The sequence below is a fragment of the Meriones unguiculatus genome, chromosome 6 (genome assembly GCF_030254825.1).
Source record: "Meriones unguiculatus strain TT.TT164.6M chromosome 6, Bangor_MerUng_6.1, whole genome shotgun sequence".
NCBI lineage: Eukaryota > Metazoa > Chordata > Mammalia > Rodentia > Muridae > Meriones > Meriones unguiculatus.
The window spans coordinates 135,530,407-135,543,768 of record NC_083354.1 but is presented as its reverse complement, the minus strand read 5'-3'; the positions used below and the strand labels follow the sequence as shown (position 1 = coordinate 135,543,768).

Below are 13,362 nucleotides of genomic sequence, written 5' to 3'. Positions count from 1 at the left end.
TTTGCTCCTGAATCGCACTTGTATTTGTTATTCTCACCGCCATTGCTCCCTCACCCTCACACAGCCTCCTTTGTCTTTCTTGATTTCTGTGGTTGATAGCAAGTTAAAATCTGAAGATTCAGAATATGAATCTATATAAAAGGATATTCTGTATTTGCCTTTCTGAGCCTAGGTTATTTCACTCATTATAATGTTTTTCAATTCTACCCATTTAACTGCCAACTTCACTTCTTACAGCTGGATATGACTCTGTTGCATGCACATACTGTATTTTCTTATCCGTTTATCAACTGAAAGATATTTAGTCTTTCTATGCTCCCCTTCTTCCATAAGATTTCTGGTACTCTGCCCAAAGTTTGGCTGTGAGTCTGAGCATCTGCTTCAATACTCTACCGGATAGAGTCTTGCAGAGGCCCACTGTGGTAGGTTCCTGTCCTGTTTCCTGTTTTCTCCCTCTTCTTATGGTATCCTGTTTGCCTCTCTGACTGAGAATTAGGCATCTTCCCTAGGGTCCTCCTTGTTGTTTAGCTTCTTTAGGACTATAGATTGTAGTATGTTTATCCTATATTATATGGCTAATATCCACTTATAAGTGAGTATATATCAAATGTGTCTTTCTGCTTCTGAGATACCTCACTCAGGATGATCTTTTCTAGCTCCCACAATTTGCCTGCAAATTTCATGATTTCCTTGTTTTTAATTGTGGAGTGGTATTCCATTGTGTAAATGTACCATAGTTTCAGTATGCATTCCTCAACTGAGGGACATCTGGGTTGTTTCCAGATTCTGGCTATTATGAATAAAGCTGCTATGAACATGGTTGAGCAAATATCCTTGTTGTATACCTGAGCATATTTCAGATATATGCCTAGGAGTGGTACAGGATCTCCACAAGGAGACCAACAGAACCAAAAATTCTGGGCCCAGAGGAGCCTGTAAAGACCAATACTCCAACCAAGGACCATGCATGGAGATAACCTAGAACCCCTGCTCAGATATAGCCCATGACAGCTCAGTCTCCAAGTGGGTTCCCTAGCAAGGGGAACAGGGGCTCTCTCTGGCATGAACTCAGTGGCTGGGTCTTTGATCACCTCCCCCTGGTGGGGAGAGCAGCCTTGCTAGGCCATAGAGGAAGATGATGCAACCAGTCCTGATGAGACCTGATAGGATAGGGTCAGATGGAAGGAGAGGTGGGCCTCCCTTATCAGTGGACTAAGAAAGGGACATAGAAGGAAAGAGAGAGGGAGGGGAGGACTGGGAGGTAATGAGGGAGGGGCTACAGCCAGGATACAAAGTGAATAAATTGTAATAAAAAATAAATTTTTATAAAAGAAAAAAAAAACAACAAAAAAAGTTATTTAGGTTGTTTCCTGTTCCGAGATACTGTGAACAGAGTGACAATGAACATACTGGTATTTATCGAGTGAGATGTCAAGTCCTTTGGGCATATGTTGAGGAGTGGGTCACGTGGTAGATATTTTAGTTCTGGGGGAATTTTTCACTCTGATTTCCAAATTGACAATTCCACTTTTCAATCCCTCCAGCAGTGAATGGTGGTAGTCCCACGTTATTAGGTTATGTTTTTTGTTTTGTTGTTGCTTATTTTTTAGCCTTAGCCATTCTGTCTCTGACACAAGGAAATCTCAAAGCAGTTTTAATTTGTGCTTTCCTAATTTCAAGAAGTGAATAATTTTACAGATGTTTACTGGCTGTTTTTATTTTTTCTTTTGAGAACTCCATATGAACCATTGCCCATCTTTTGACTGAATCATTTGTTTTCTAGTTTTCATTTTTGTTCTGGATAAAGTCCTCTGTCAGATATGCAGATGTCAAAGATTCCTCCTGATTCCCTGGGCTTATTCACCTGTTGTGCAGAAATATTTCAGTTTTTTGAGCTTCCATTTGGCAATTGTTGACCATATTCCAGAGCTATTTTGAGCAACATTGACACCAGAAACCAGAGATTACCCAGAGCCAAGCTGGCACAAATCTCACACCTGTGCAAGCGGCAGAACCAAAAGAAGGCAAGTTTACACAGAGAATGTCAACTAAACAAAATCTGTGTTGAATTATTGAGTGGTTATTGATATGACAAGATAGAGTGTTTAAAAAACTTTGGGTCAGGAATTCTTATTTGAGAAGCTAAGAAATAAAACCCCGCCTTTTTATTTAGCATAAACAAAAAGGGAAACCATTTGAGTATATCGCTACACGCTTTCAGATTCATGTCAGGGGCCATTGCAGAAGATGATTCTTGAAGCCTAAACATCTTGTGATGGCTCCTTTGGGTTTGTACATGGTCTCTAGGGATTAGGTATAGGCTACTTGTAGCTAAGTACTTAAGGGTATGGAAGACCATACTCAGACAAAGAAAGTTCAGAACTTACTTGGGGGTAGATTTTAGAGCTAAGGAGCTCATCTGAAGAAGATAACAGGAATAGCTGTCTGTAGTTCACTCACAGTTTCTTGGTTCCATCAGGGAGCAGTTCCAAACATTACTTACTGTGAAAGCACGTAGAGGCATTGCTCTTAAAATTTTTACTTTTTTTCTTTCTTTTGTCCAACCAATCAAGGAAAATCAGTTTTCACTGGCATTTCATTACTTTGTCATTTAAAGCTTATAAAATATCTGAGTATCTGAGATTCGGATTAAAACAAGAAAAGCTTTTATTGAAGCTCCAAAGGAGCTTAAAATATAGAGAAATGTATGGGTAGTTTGTATTTTACCTAATATTAATGGCCTGAGCATATTGGAACTGAAAAGAACCTGAATGAAATACTGAGCCCTTAAGGAAAAAAAAATAACCTGCACAGATCAATAGCTTGTTTTACTGTAAAACAACAAAACAAAACAAAACAAAAAAAACTTTCTGGACTTAAACTTTTCTTTTCCTGTGTGCTTCATCCCTTGAGATTTTTTTATCTTAGACATTTTGATGGGTGTGAGGTAGAATCTCAGGGTCATTTTGATTCGCATTTCCATGAAGACTAAACACTCCTTAAGTGTTTCTCTGCAATTTGATATTTCTCAGATGAGAATTCTCTGTTTAGGTCTGTCCCCCATTTTGTAATTGGATTATTTGATTTGTTGGTGCTTAACTTCTTGAGTTCTTTATATATTCTGGATATTAGTCCTCTTTCAGACGTAGGGTTGGTGAAGATCCTTTCCCAGTCTGTAGGCTGTCATTTTGTTCTGATAACAGTTTCCTTTGCTTTATGGAAGCTTTTCAGTTTCATGAGGTCCCATTTATTGATTGTTGATCTTAGAGCCTGTGCTGTTTATGTTCTGTTCAGGAATTTGTCTCCTGTGTCAATGAGTTGAAGGCTGATCCCCACTTTTTCTTCTAACAGGTTTAGTGTGCCTGCTTTTATGTTGAGTTCTTTGATCCACTAGGACTTTGGTTTTGTGCAGAATGATAAATATCAGTCTATTTGCATTTTTCTACATGTAGATATCCAGTTAGTACATCACCATTTGTAGAAGATGCTATCTTTTTTCCATTGTATGTTTTCCCTTCTTTGTCTAAAATCAAGACAGGTTGTGGAGAAAGGGGAACCTTCCTCCATTGCTGGTGGGAGTGTAACCTTGTACAGCTGCTTTGGAAATAAATCTGGCATTTTCTCAGAAAATAAGGAATAGTGCTACCTCAAGGTCCAGCTATACCACTCTTGGGCATACATCCAAAAGATGCTCAACCATAAAACCAGGACATTTGCTCAACCATGTTTATGGCAGCATTAGTCATAATAGTCAGAATCTGGAAACAACCTATATGTCCCTCAATTAAAGAATGGATATAGAAATTGTGGTACATTTACACAACGGAATACTACTAGCAACTAAAAGGAAGTAAATCATGAAATTTGCAGGCAAAATGTAGGAACTAGAAAAGATCATCCTGAGTAAGGTAACCCAGAAGCAGAAAGACACATATAATATATACTCACTTATAAGTGAATATTAGCCATGTAACGTAGATAAACATACTACAATCTATAGTCCTAAAGAAACTAAACAAGGAGGACCCTAGGGAAGAGGCAGAAACCTCACTCAGAAGAGCAAACAAGATAGGTATCAAAAGTAGGAGAAGACAAGGAACCGGACAGGAGCCTTCCACAGAGGTCCTCTGAAAGACTCTACCCATCAGGGTATTGAAGAAGTCCTGAGACTCATAGCCAAACGTTGGCCAGAGTTTAGGAAACTTTGTGGATGAAGAGGGAGATAGAAAGACCTGGAGGGGACAGGAAATCCACAAAGAGACCAACAGAGCCAAAATACCTGGGTCCAGGGGGCCTGCAGAGACTAATATTATAATCTAGGACTATGGGCATGGGCGGGCCACCCTAGACTACCTACTCAGAGGAAACCTATAAGTTGCTCAGTTTCCAAATGGGTTTCCTAGTAAGAGGAACAGGGACTGTCTCTGCCATGAACTCTGTAGTTGCCTCTTTCATTACCTCTTCTTGGGGGCTGCAGCCTTGCCAGAGGAAGATCATGCAGCCAGCCTTTATGAGACCTGATAGGCTAAGGTAAGATAGAAGGGGAGGAGATCTTCCTCTATCAGTGGACTAACAGAGGGTCATAGTGGGTAAAGAGCTATGGTAGGTAGGACTGGGAGGAGATGAGGGAGGGGGCTACAGCTGGCATACAATGTGAGTAAATTGTAACAAACAAATAAATAAAAATTGTTTTCCTGTATTATGATAGGAAGCCTGAAGAGCAAGCATGAGGGAGAATCAAAGAAACAGCAGAGGAAAGCCTATGTGTCCCTGTGCCGGATATTTTTTATCAGGGAAGTTATCTTTTCCACAAGATTTTTTAACTCCGTGAATTATTTCATGATGTGCTTTAATAAAGATTTTTCTAGAAACCAAATGAGTTCAGCAACACATCCTAAAACAATATTTCATTGCAGAGTTTTGTATGTGTGTGTGTTGTCTCATTAATTTCTCTTAATATTATTTGGACACTCAGAAAATAATCATCCGATGTATCTTGGAATGACTATGTATGTATTCTGTATGTCAGTGATGTTATTGTGTGTAGCTACTAAAATCGTTTTCATCCTAAAATTTAAATGTTACTGGGTGAGCTAAAAGTGTTAATAATCTGATTTCATGGATGTAGACTGTGGCTATCTGCCTTTTTTCTTCTAGAATAACTTGAACGTGAAATGCATACACGTGTTGTTAATGAAGGAAGGAAGCAATTTATTTGATTCTGTTTGTTCTCTCAAACAGAAGAAATAGAAGCTGGGAAGAGTTGGCAAACAAACACGTTAATAAGGCAGGAAGACACTAGGAGGAAAGGCAATTGTACACGAGACTTATCCTTGGCAGGAGGGAAGGAAAGGTAGAAAGTAAATCCATAATCAGATGTGGACAAGGGATCCCCAGACACTAAGGTCTTCCGGGGAAACTGCTCAATGCAGAAGACCCTCTCCTGCCCCTTTCGCATCTCCTGCTTCCAGGTCCTCCAGTACACCTCTTTCTCTTTGAACAGCTTTCCATCTGCCAACACGGGCTATTCAGTTTTTCCTGATCCAATGTAACATCCGCCTTAGATGACACAGGTGGGATGGCGTGCCCTCAGGACGACTTCCCTAAAATCTTCCAATCTGAACAGCAACCCAGAACACTATTGCAGTGCTTCAAAGGACTTAATATTGGATCCACTGTATAGTTCTTAATATTCTGTCTTCCAGCTCCGTGAAGATGGAGGCCAAGTATCTTCCCTAAAATATTCTCACCAGTTCTACTATTAATGCTTTAATAAATTTAACTGAGAAAAAAATAGAGAAAAATATAAAGTAAGTTAAAGTTTCTAAAAAATTATAATTAAAATTTTAGTAACATCATTAATTTCTAATAAGATTACAACTATTTCATAATGTACTCATATATGTTCAGAAAGATAATTGTAATTATTTGCCTGTGTATTTTCTGTACAAAGAGTCTTCATAGATGTGTGAGGAGAGCCTGTAAATGGAGCCAATTGGCATAGGATATTACATATTCAGTATCATCAATAAGTATTGATTATATGTATACAAGCCTTTAAAGAATCATGGCTAACATAATTTAGGCCCGATGTGTAAGTCTGTTACTGCCTATGTACGCCCATTCGCCTGTTCACACTGACGGCACCAAGCTGACCAATTCGTTAAAGGCGACTATTAGTTATAAGCAAAGGGCTAAGAAACATGTTAGGTTTGCATAAGTGGACAGAAGTACAGGAATTGGTTTGGGGATTGACGGTAAGAAGTCATCTAGGTTTCCCAGTCCATAATGGTTGTAGTGAATCCTCAGTTTATATTTCTGAGAATTTTCCAATGTTGCTTTTTTAAATCAAATATATTTGATTTACATGGATTTTATACCCAAACCTAATTAATTACAAATTATTTTGCTTTATAAATTGATAGCGAAGTGTGGACAATAACTAATTTCTAGGAAGAAACACACAATCTTTTTTTCCAGTAAAATAATCTGAGGATGAGACTTGCAGCTGCAGAAATGACCACTGAGACTAATCCAGAGGAAAAACCTGGTTGAGTTTTTTTTTTTTTTTTTTTTTTTTTGCTAGTCTTTTTTTCCACTTTATTTTTTTATTTTTTATATTAACCACAGGTAATAATTTACTTTGTATCCTAGCTGTAGCCCCCTCCCTCCTTCCCTCCCAACCCCACCCTCCCTCCCTCATCTTCTCCCTGCCCCTCTCCAAGTCAACTAATAGGGGAGGACCTCCTTCCTTTTTATCTGACCCTAGCTTATCAAGTCTCTTCAGGCCTGGCTGAAATGTCTTCTTCTGTGGCCTGGCAAGGCTGCTCCTCCCTTGGGTAGGGGGTGGGGTGGGGCAGAAGAGCTCGCCGTTGAGTTCATGTCAGGAAAAGTTTTATACCTTGATGGACATTTTATTTATGTTCTAATTACCTCATTTGAGACTTAACCTTGCTAGTAGTTGGGCTCCAAATTTAAGGAAAACGAGATGCATTTAAAGAATTCTAACTAAACCTGTCATATTAAGAATGAATTCTCGAAGAAAGTATGACTTAGAGATGATGGCATACTACATTGGATTGATTATGATACGGAGTAAGATTAATACCAAGTGTATTAATTAGTGGATAATTAGCAGTTTCCAGTGTGTGTTTGATGCTCATGAATGCTAGTAGATGTATCAACCAAAAAAAAAAAAATTCAAATGTAATTTGAACTCACCACTCTGTTTCTACATAAAAAGATTCATAGGTGTTTACATTTTCTATTCATTTATAAGCTTGGTATGGGAATATAAATCACATATTAATTCTCTATATTAAGGCCATTTTGGAAGTTTAAAAATAATTGAATTTCCTTTTTAAGATTTATCCTAATTTTTTTTTTAGTTTTAACTTTTATAAAAAATATATTTATACTGTGGTGGTAAGGGCAGAAATTTATAGCCTTACATAGTTTTGAGCATAAGTGATAGTTGCTGGCTTAGCCCTAAAGAAGAATACCATATATGGAAACTTCATATATTTTTGAAAATGTATGAAAATGTAACTGAAAATGTAACTCAGTAGTAGAACACTTGCTTAGTATGCAGGAGTCACTGAGTCCAATCCCTAGGACTATAAAATTTGTGTGTTTAGCCTTTCTAAGAAAACATCTTTTCTTAGATGCTTTTCTACGTTATACTATTGTATACTACTGTAGGAAGAATGTAAACCAGAGTTGAACTTCTCAAGGGGTTTACTTGCAATCACCTATAACATTGTATCTGTTTTGCTTTAGTACTTGCTTTTTCTTAGACCAAGGCTGGGTCTTAGGAGATGCATTCCGTGGAGTGCTGTGCTTTGTGAGTAGGCGACTGATTACTTCATTAACCGATTTGCTGGTAAAGTAAGAAAAAAGCCTCTGATACAAGGCAAACCTGGCTTCGTGTTCAGCTCAGCAACATCCTAACTGAACAGCCAATAGACATTCCTAATTAGTCGTTTTTGTTTTTCTTTTGTTTTCTTTCCTCTCTTCCTTCTTTCCTTCCTTTCTTCCTTCCTTCCTTTCTACTTTCATCTTTTTGCCTATAAAATTGAGACAGTCATTTTCCTTTTTTACAAATTAGTTTTTTTACAATCTTTTAAAAATTAATTTATTTTTAACTAATTAAAATTTATTCATTTTTTTTAATCCCTGCTGTATACTCCTCCCTCATTCCCTCCCAACCCTATCCTCCCTCATCTCCTCCACTGATAGGGGCGGTCCTCCTCCCCTTCCATCTCACCCTAGCCTATCAGGTCTCATCAGGACTGGCTGCATTGTCCTCCTCTGTGGTCTGATAAGGCTGCTCCCCCTCAGGGGGAGGTGGTCAGAGAGCCAGCCACTGAGTTCATGCCAGAGACAGCATTCTTATTATTCCCATTTCCATTTTTTTTCTGATCTCCCTCACACTCTTCCTGTCAAACTTCCCTCCTCCTTAAAAATCCCTTTTGTGCATTCATAGCCTTACATGCTGTTTTGTAGATCACTCTCTGTTAAAGCCTAGTAGGATTTACAGTTAGTACACATCTCAAGATAATTACCCCATAGAAAGATATTATTCCTTGCCTCAGTATTTATTTTGTTTTTCTAGTAGTTATATAATACCTTCTATTCTGGACACGCTATTATTCAGTTTAATTAAATTTTTAGTTTTATTTTATTTCCATTTCTTTTTACTACTATAGACAATGTTGTAGTGGGCATTCTCCTACCTATATTTTCATATGATTGTACAAATATTCTTGTAGGTTTCTTACATAAAATATACGTAGGAACTGTTATTACAAGTCACCTCCCCCCAAATTTCTATGGTTATATTGAGAAAACATTACTGATTACCTTTGCTGATAGTAAGAAATGATTTTCTCTATTTAATCTTCATTTTTTTCTATCTACAAATTATGCCAATTCAAACATTCTAGGAAAGAGTGTGTGACACAAATAACAAAAGGAATCTTTAAAAGGAGAAAATCCATATTGCAGAAAGCCTTTAGGATAATTGTAAGAAACTCTTGACTCATATCAGCTTGAGCAGTGTAGTATGTTAGTCATAAGGGGACATCCGGAAGGAGCTAGCCAATGGGTGATGCAGAGTGAGCAAGGACACACTTTTCCCCATCATTCTGCCCTGCTATTTTCATATTGTTACTTTTTCCATATTTGTGCTTATTGACACTTGTTTATAAAACTGGTTATCGCTCCTTCAAATAACACCATATTCAAAGATAAGAGGTTGAAAAAACACAAAAACCAAAACAACAAAAAAACCCATAGTCAGTCATTCCTGTATCAGAAAAGAGATGAAAGTAATTGGCCCAGCAGATTTATTTTTTCATGCTTTATTAGCTAATATAAAAACACATAATGTCTGGTTTACTGTAAAGAGACCTGGGAAATGGTAAATTAGCTTTCATAGTGCCAAAAGGTTCCAGAAGAAAAAGTACCTGTGGCCACATCCAGCTGTGAATCCTACATTCCATAATAATAATCTTCCAGGCAAGATACGGCCCTCCGGACAACAATGGCACCATTGTTACAGAGGCCACCATCATTCTCAGATTAGATCTGTAGGGTGGGCACAAAATCATACTACTAGCTGAGGGATATTTGGTGAGTACAGATTCTGGAAGCAAGAGTCAATCGTTTTATTGGCGGGATCCCTGGTAGGCTGGCCACGCTCCGTGGATGGCCGCACACATAAGAATATATAGGCAGTATAAATTGAACTTGATGGGTTTTGAAAATTTGAGGACAAAAATTAGATAGGTGTGTTATGGGAGGTATATCTGAGAACAGTTAGGTATGGTGATGAATTTGATCAAAATACATGAATATAAAATTTCTCAAAGAGCTAATTGAAATATTTAAAAACTTAATGAGCACATAAGACTGGGAGAGTGATGTTTTATACTCTATCGAATACCATGGAGAAAATATTCTATATTTCTGTTTGAGATAATATCTGTATACCTAGAAAACTCACATGTTCAATTTTGTAAGCAATATTTGAGGCACATGATGAAGACTCGTCCCTAAATAGACAAACATTGCACTTTAGCCAAAGATGGCTTCATGCTCATGTTTTCTCATAGGTCAGTGTTAAGTCTTTTGTAATACACAAGTCTATGGTAAAATACTACAATTTTGCTCTTTAGTAAATAGTCAATCTTATTTTGTCCTAAAATCTTCACAGTAGAAATTCTACTTACTTAAAATAGTTGTAGAACAAACAAAATCAAATTTCTGTCTCTGTCTTTCACTGTTTATTCTTTTTTCCTTCTTTCCTTCCGTTTCTCTCTCTCTCCCTTCCTTCCCTCACTTTATCCCTTCTTCTCCTGGACCCTCATACACATATACACACCATACATCTTATTTTGAAATCTTGTACTTCGGTGTTTTAAGCAAAATATCCTCCATCTGCATGTACCAGAATGACTTATGCATATAGTATTAAAAAACGTAGTTATTCCCTTCAGATACAATGATTTTTGCATCAAAATATTTAATATGATGCCATACCTTGTAAAAAATTGCTATTGAGTAACCTCTGGTTACTAAATTATATAATCAATACTTGGGACTATTATTTTCATGTTTTCTGAGGGAAGGAAAGAAATGCATGTTCTTTATGTGCTGAAGAACAAAGAGAACTTTCAAATTTGTTCAGGATATATGCCCAGACTAGAGGAGCAGGAGTGTGTTGATAGACACTCCCTTAGTCTAAAGGAGGCAAGTAAGAAAGCTGTTCTTTTACAAGTTGTGTCTGAGTATTTATTATTCTCAAGGGTGGTATCACTCAAGGTGTGAAATTATTACAAACCTAAAAAAAATAATGGTACACACTTCTATAGGACAAACTGAGAGATGAGACCTGAGTATTTAATCTTACTGAATTAAAAATGTTCCTGACTCTCTTTCCTCATCTGATTTCATGGCTTAGGGCTGGTAGGAATAGAACACTGGCTTTTTAGCTTTCTTTCACAGATCTGATTTCTTACCTAAGGCATCTCCATTGGTGTCTATGTTTATCCTCTTTTCAAAAACATAGCCTACAAAGCCATTTATGATAATTTTCCTTTTAGCATAGTCTCACAAGATATATTATTCTAAAGATAGGATAGCATGCCATATTCTACCTCTGCCTGTGCTGCACAAGCATTTGAAAGATGACAGATCAAAGATGAGCCCGAATTCATAATTACTGTAGCATGTAGTTAATGTTAGTTGATAACACACAGACAATTAAGCAGTTCATTGAGGACTTGGGTACAAATAAGTGTGCACAGTCAGGAGATGTGTGAACTTCCTTTTGCTTCCTCAATGTCACTGTCTCTTATTGCCTTCCGGTTTCTGTACGCTGTTTGTCTCATGCATAATAATTTTCTCATTTCCCAACCCCCTCCCTATTCTAGAGCAGCTTTGCTTTTTCAACTCATTACTGTTACCACCATTTAATAAGAAGGTTTTGCTGGGCTTTCTAATCGAAAACTTGCTTTTATCTTTCTTCATGAAAGAATTGAAATGGCTTCTTTCAGGTTGCTGGAGCCTCTGGGGAGATAAGGACCCTGCGGTTAACAGGATGAGAGATTTTTGTTTAGAAATTTTTATTTAGACAATGAAAAATGACCTCTGTAAACTCAAAGCTATCTTATTTTGGGGCTTTAGGCTTCTGGCAGATAAATCAATTGGGCCCTAGGGACAGCAAGGAAAAACCTTTGCAGTAACTATGTCAGGGCAACGCAATAGATTTGCTGTGAGTATGCAGTTGTGTTGAATGTAGAATGCACTTAAAAATAAATATCATTTTATTTTCTATTAAATATTCAGGATCCGGATTCTCCTATTTTCAGCTATTGTAAGAAATATTTCTTTTTGAGGCAAGCTAGAAAAAGCAGTTTTTTTTAATGTATGAACTATGTGACTATTATTGGAATTTTGATTTTGACTTTTAATTATTTACCTCATGTTATTCTATGGAGTTTTTTTAGGCAGAAATCCTCAAAGTTACATTCTCCTCTTTAAGAAATTCAATATCACCTTCCTTTTTGTTAAACAGTTTCATTGTTAGCTAAATAATAGAATAGTGGGTTGTCTAAAATATGCTTTGCAGATGGCTGACACGTTTTTCACACCTGTTCATCGGCTCAAGGAGCTTTGCGGATCGCCTCAGCATGAATTTGCACTGCATGTTCTCTCTTAAGAAAGAATATTGCACTTGGCTGTGTGCTTTTTCACCTGTGCCATGTAAAGCGCAGATTCAAGGTGAAAACTTATGCAGAATAACCTGAAAATTTGACAAAGAAAAAAATACACACACATACACACACACAACCAACATGGATGGATCTGCTGTTAGAGACAGGACTAGCAATCAAAAAAGCAAAAGGAGGTTTTGAAGGGGTTTATTTTCCCCTATTTTGCAGGAGGATGTGAATGACATTTTGCAATGTCATTAAGATTATGACTGAAACTAACAAAATTTATGAGATGAGAAATAAAAATTTTTTTTTTTTTTAAATAGAGGTACACAGTACATTAAATAGTGAGAAAAAACAGATTTTCCTTAGACTGGTTGTTTTAGATCACAGTCTACATTAGTGTGTAAAAATATTTTATTTGTTTTTACACATCCTTCAATTTGGAAATTTGAATAAAAGTTTGAAGATATGAAACAACCACAGTGTCTAGATACACATGGGCTGGTTGCAGTGCCTTGAGGTTTCTTACCAATAAAGAGAAGGTTAGGAGGTGAGGGAGGGAGAGGGTGTGATTGGTAGGGAGTGAGGGAGGGGGCTACAGCTGGATACAAAGCGAATAAAGTATAATTAATTAAAAAATAAAAATTTAATTTAAAAGGGTATGATTCTACTCTAGGTGATAACAAGGTAAATTAAAAACCATGTTTATTTGTGTTTCTTTGATATAATTTTTAAGAAAGTGTATATAATACCAATCTCAGAATATTGTAAGAAATAAAAAGAATATATTCTATTATATTTAAGGGATATGTATATACACACACACATAATTGAAATAATGAATGATTTTCTAAATACCGGCCTGTGCTGCCAGTATCTGTTATATTCATTTATTCCCTCCAGAATCTTAAAATATATATTCTATTATACTAGATAAAATATAATACATTCACCATCATTGAGAGGCCAGAGACAAGAGATATTGGTTGTTCCGCTTGTAAATGACATGGTTTGTCAGTGGCTGCTGTTGGGTCCTTGGGACATGTGCACAGTGTCCATTCGGTAGAAAGAGATTTCCCGTTGCTTCCCATCATCAAAGTCTAATTTGTTCACTAGAGTATCTGTGAAAAATCTTCTGTGA

General features: G+C 36.9%; 1 long non-coding RNA gene across 4 annotated transcripts in view; it reads left to right on the top strand.

The window, feature by feature from the left end:
- Positions 1 to 13,362, top strand: part of LOC132654773 (uncharacterized) — a 662,496-nt gene that overhangs the window by 480,490 nt on the left and 168,644 nt on the right. The window lies entirely within an intron of this gene.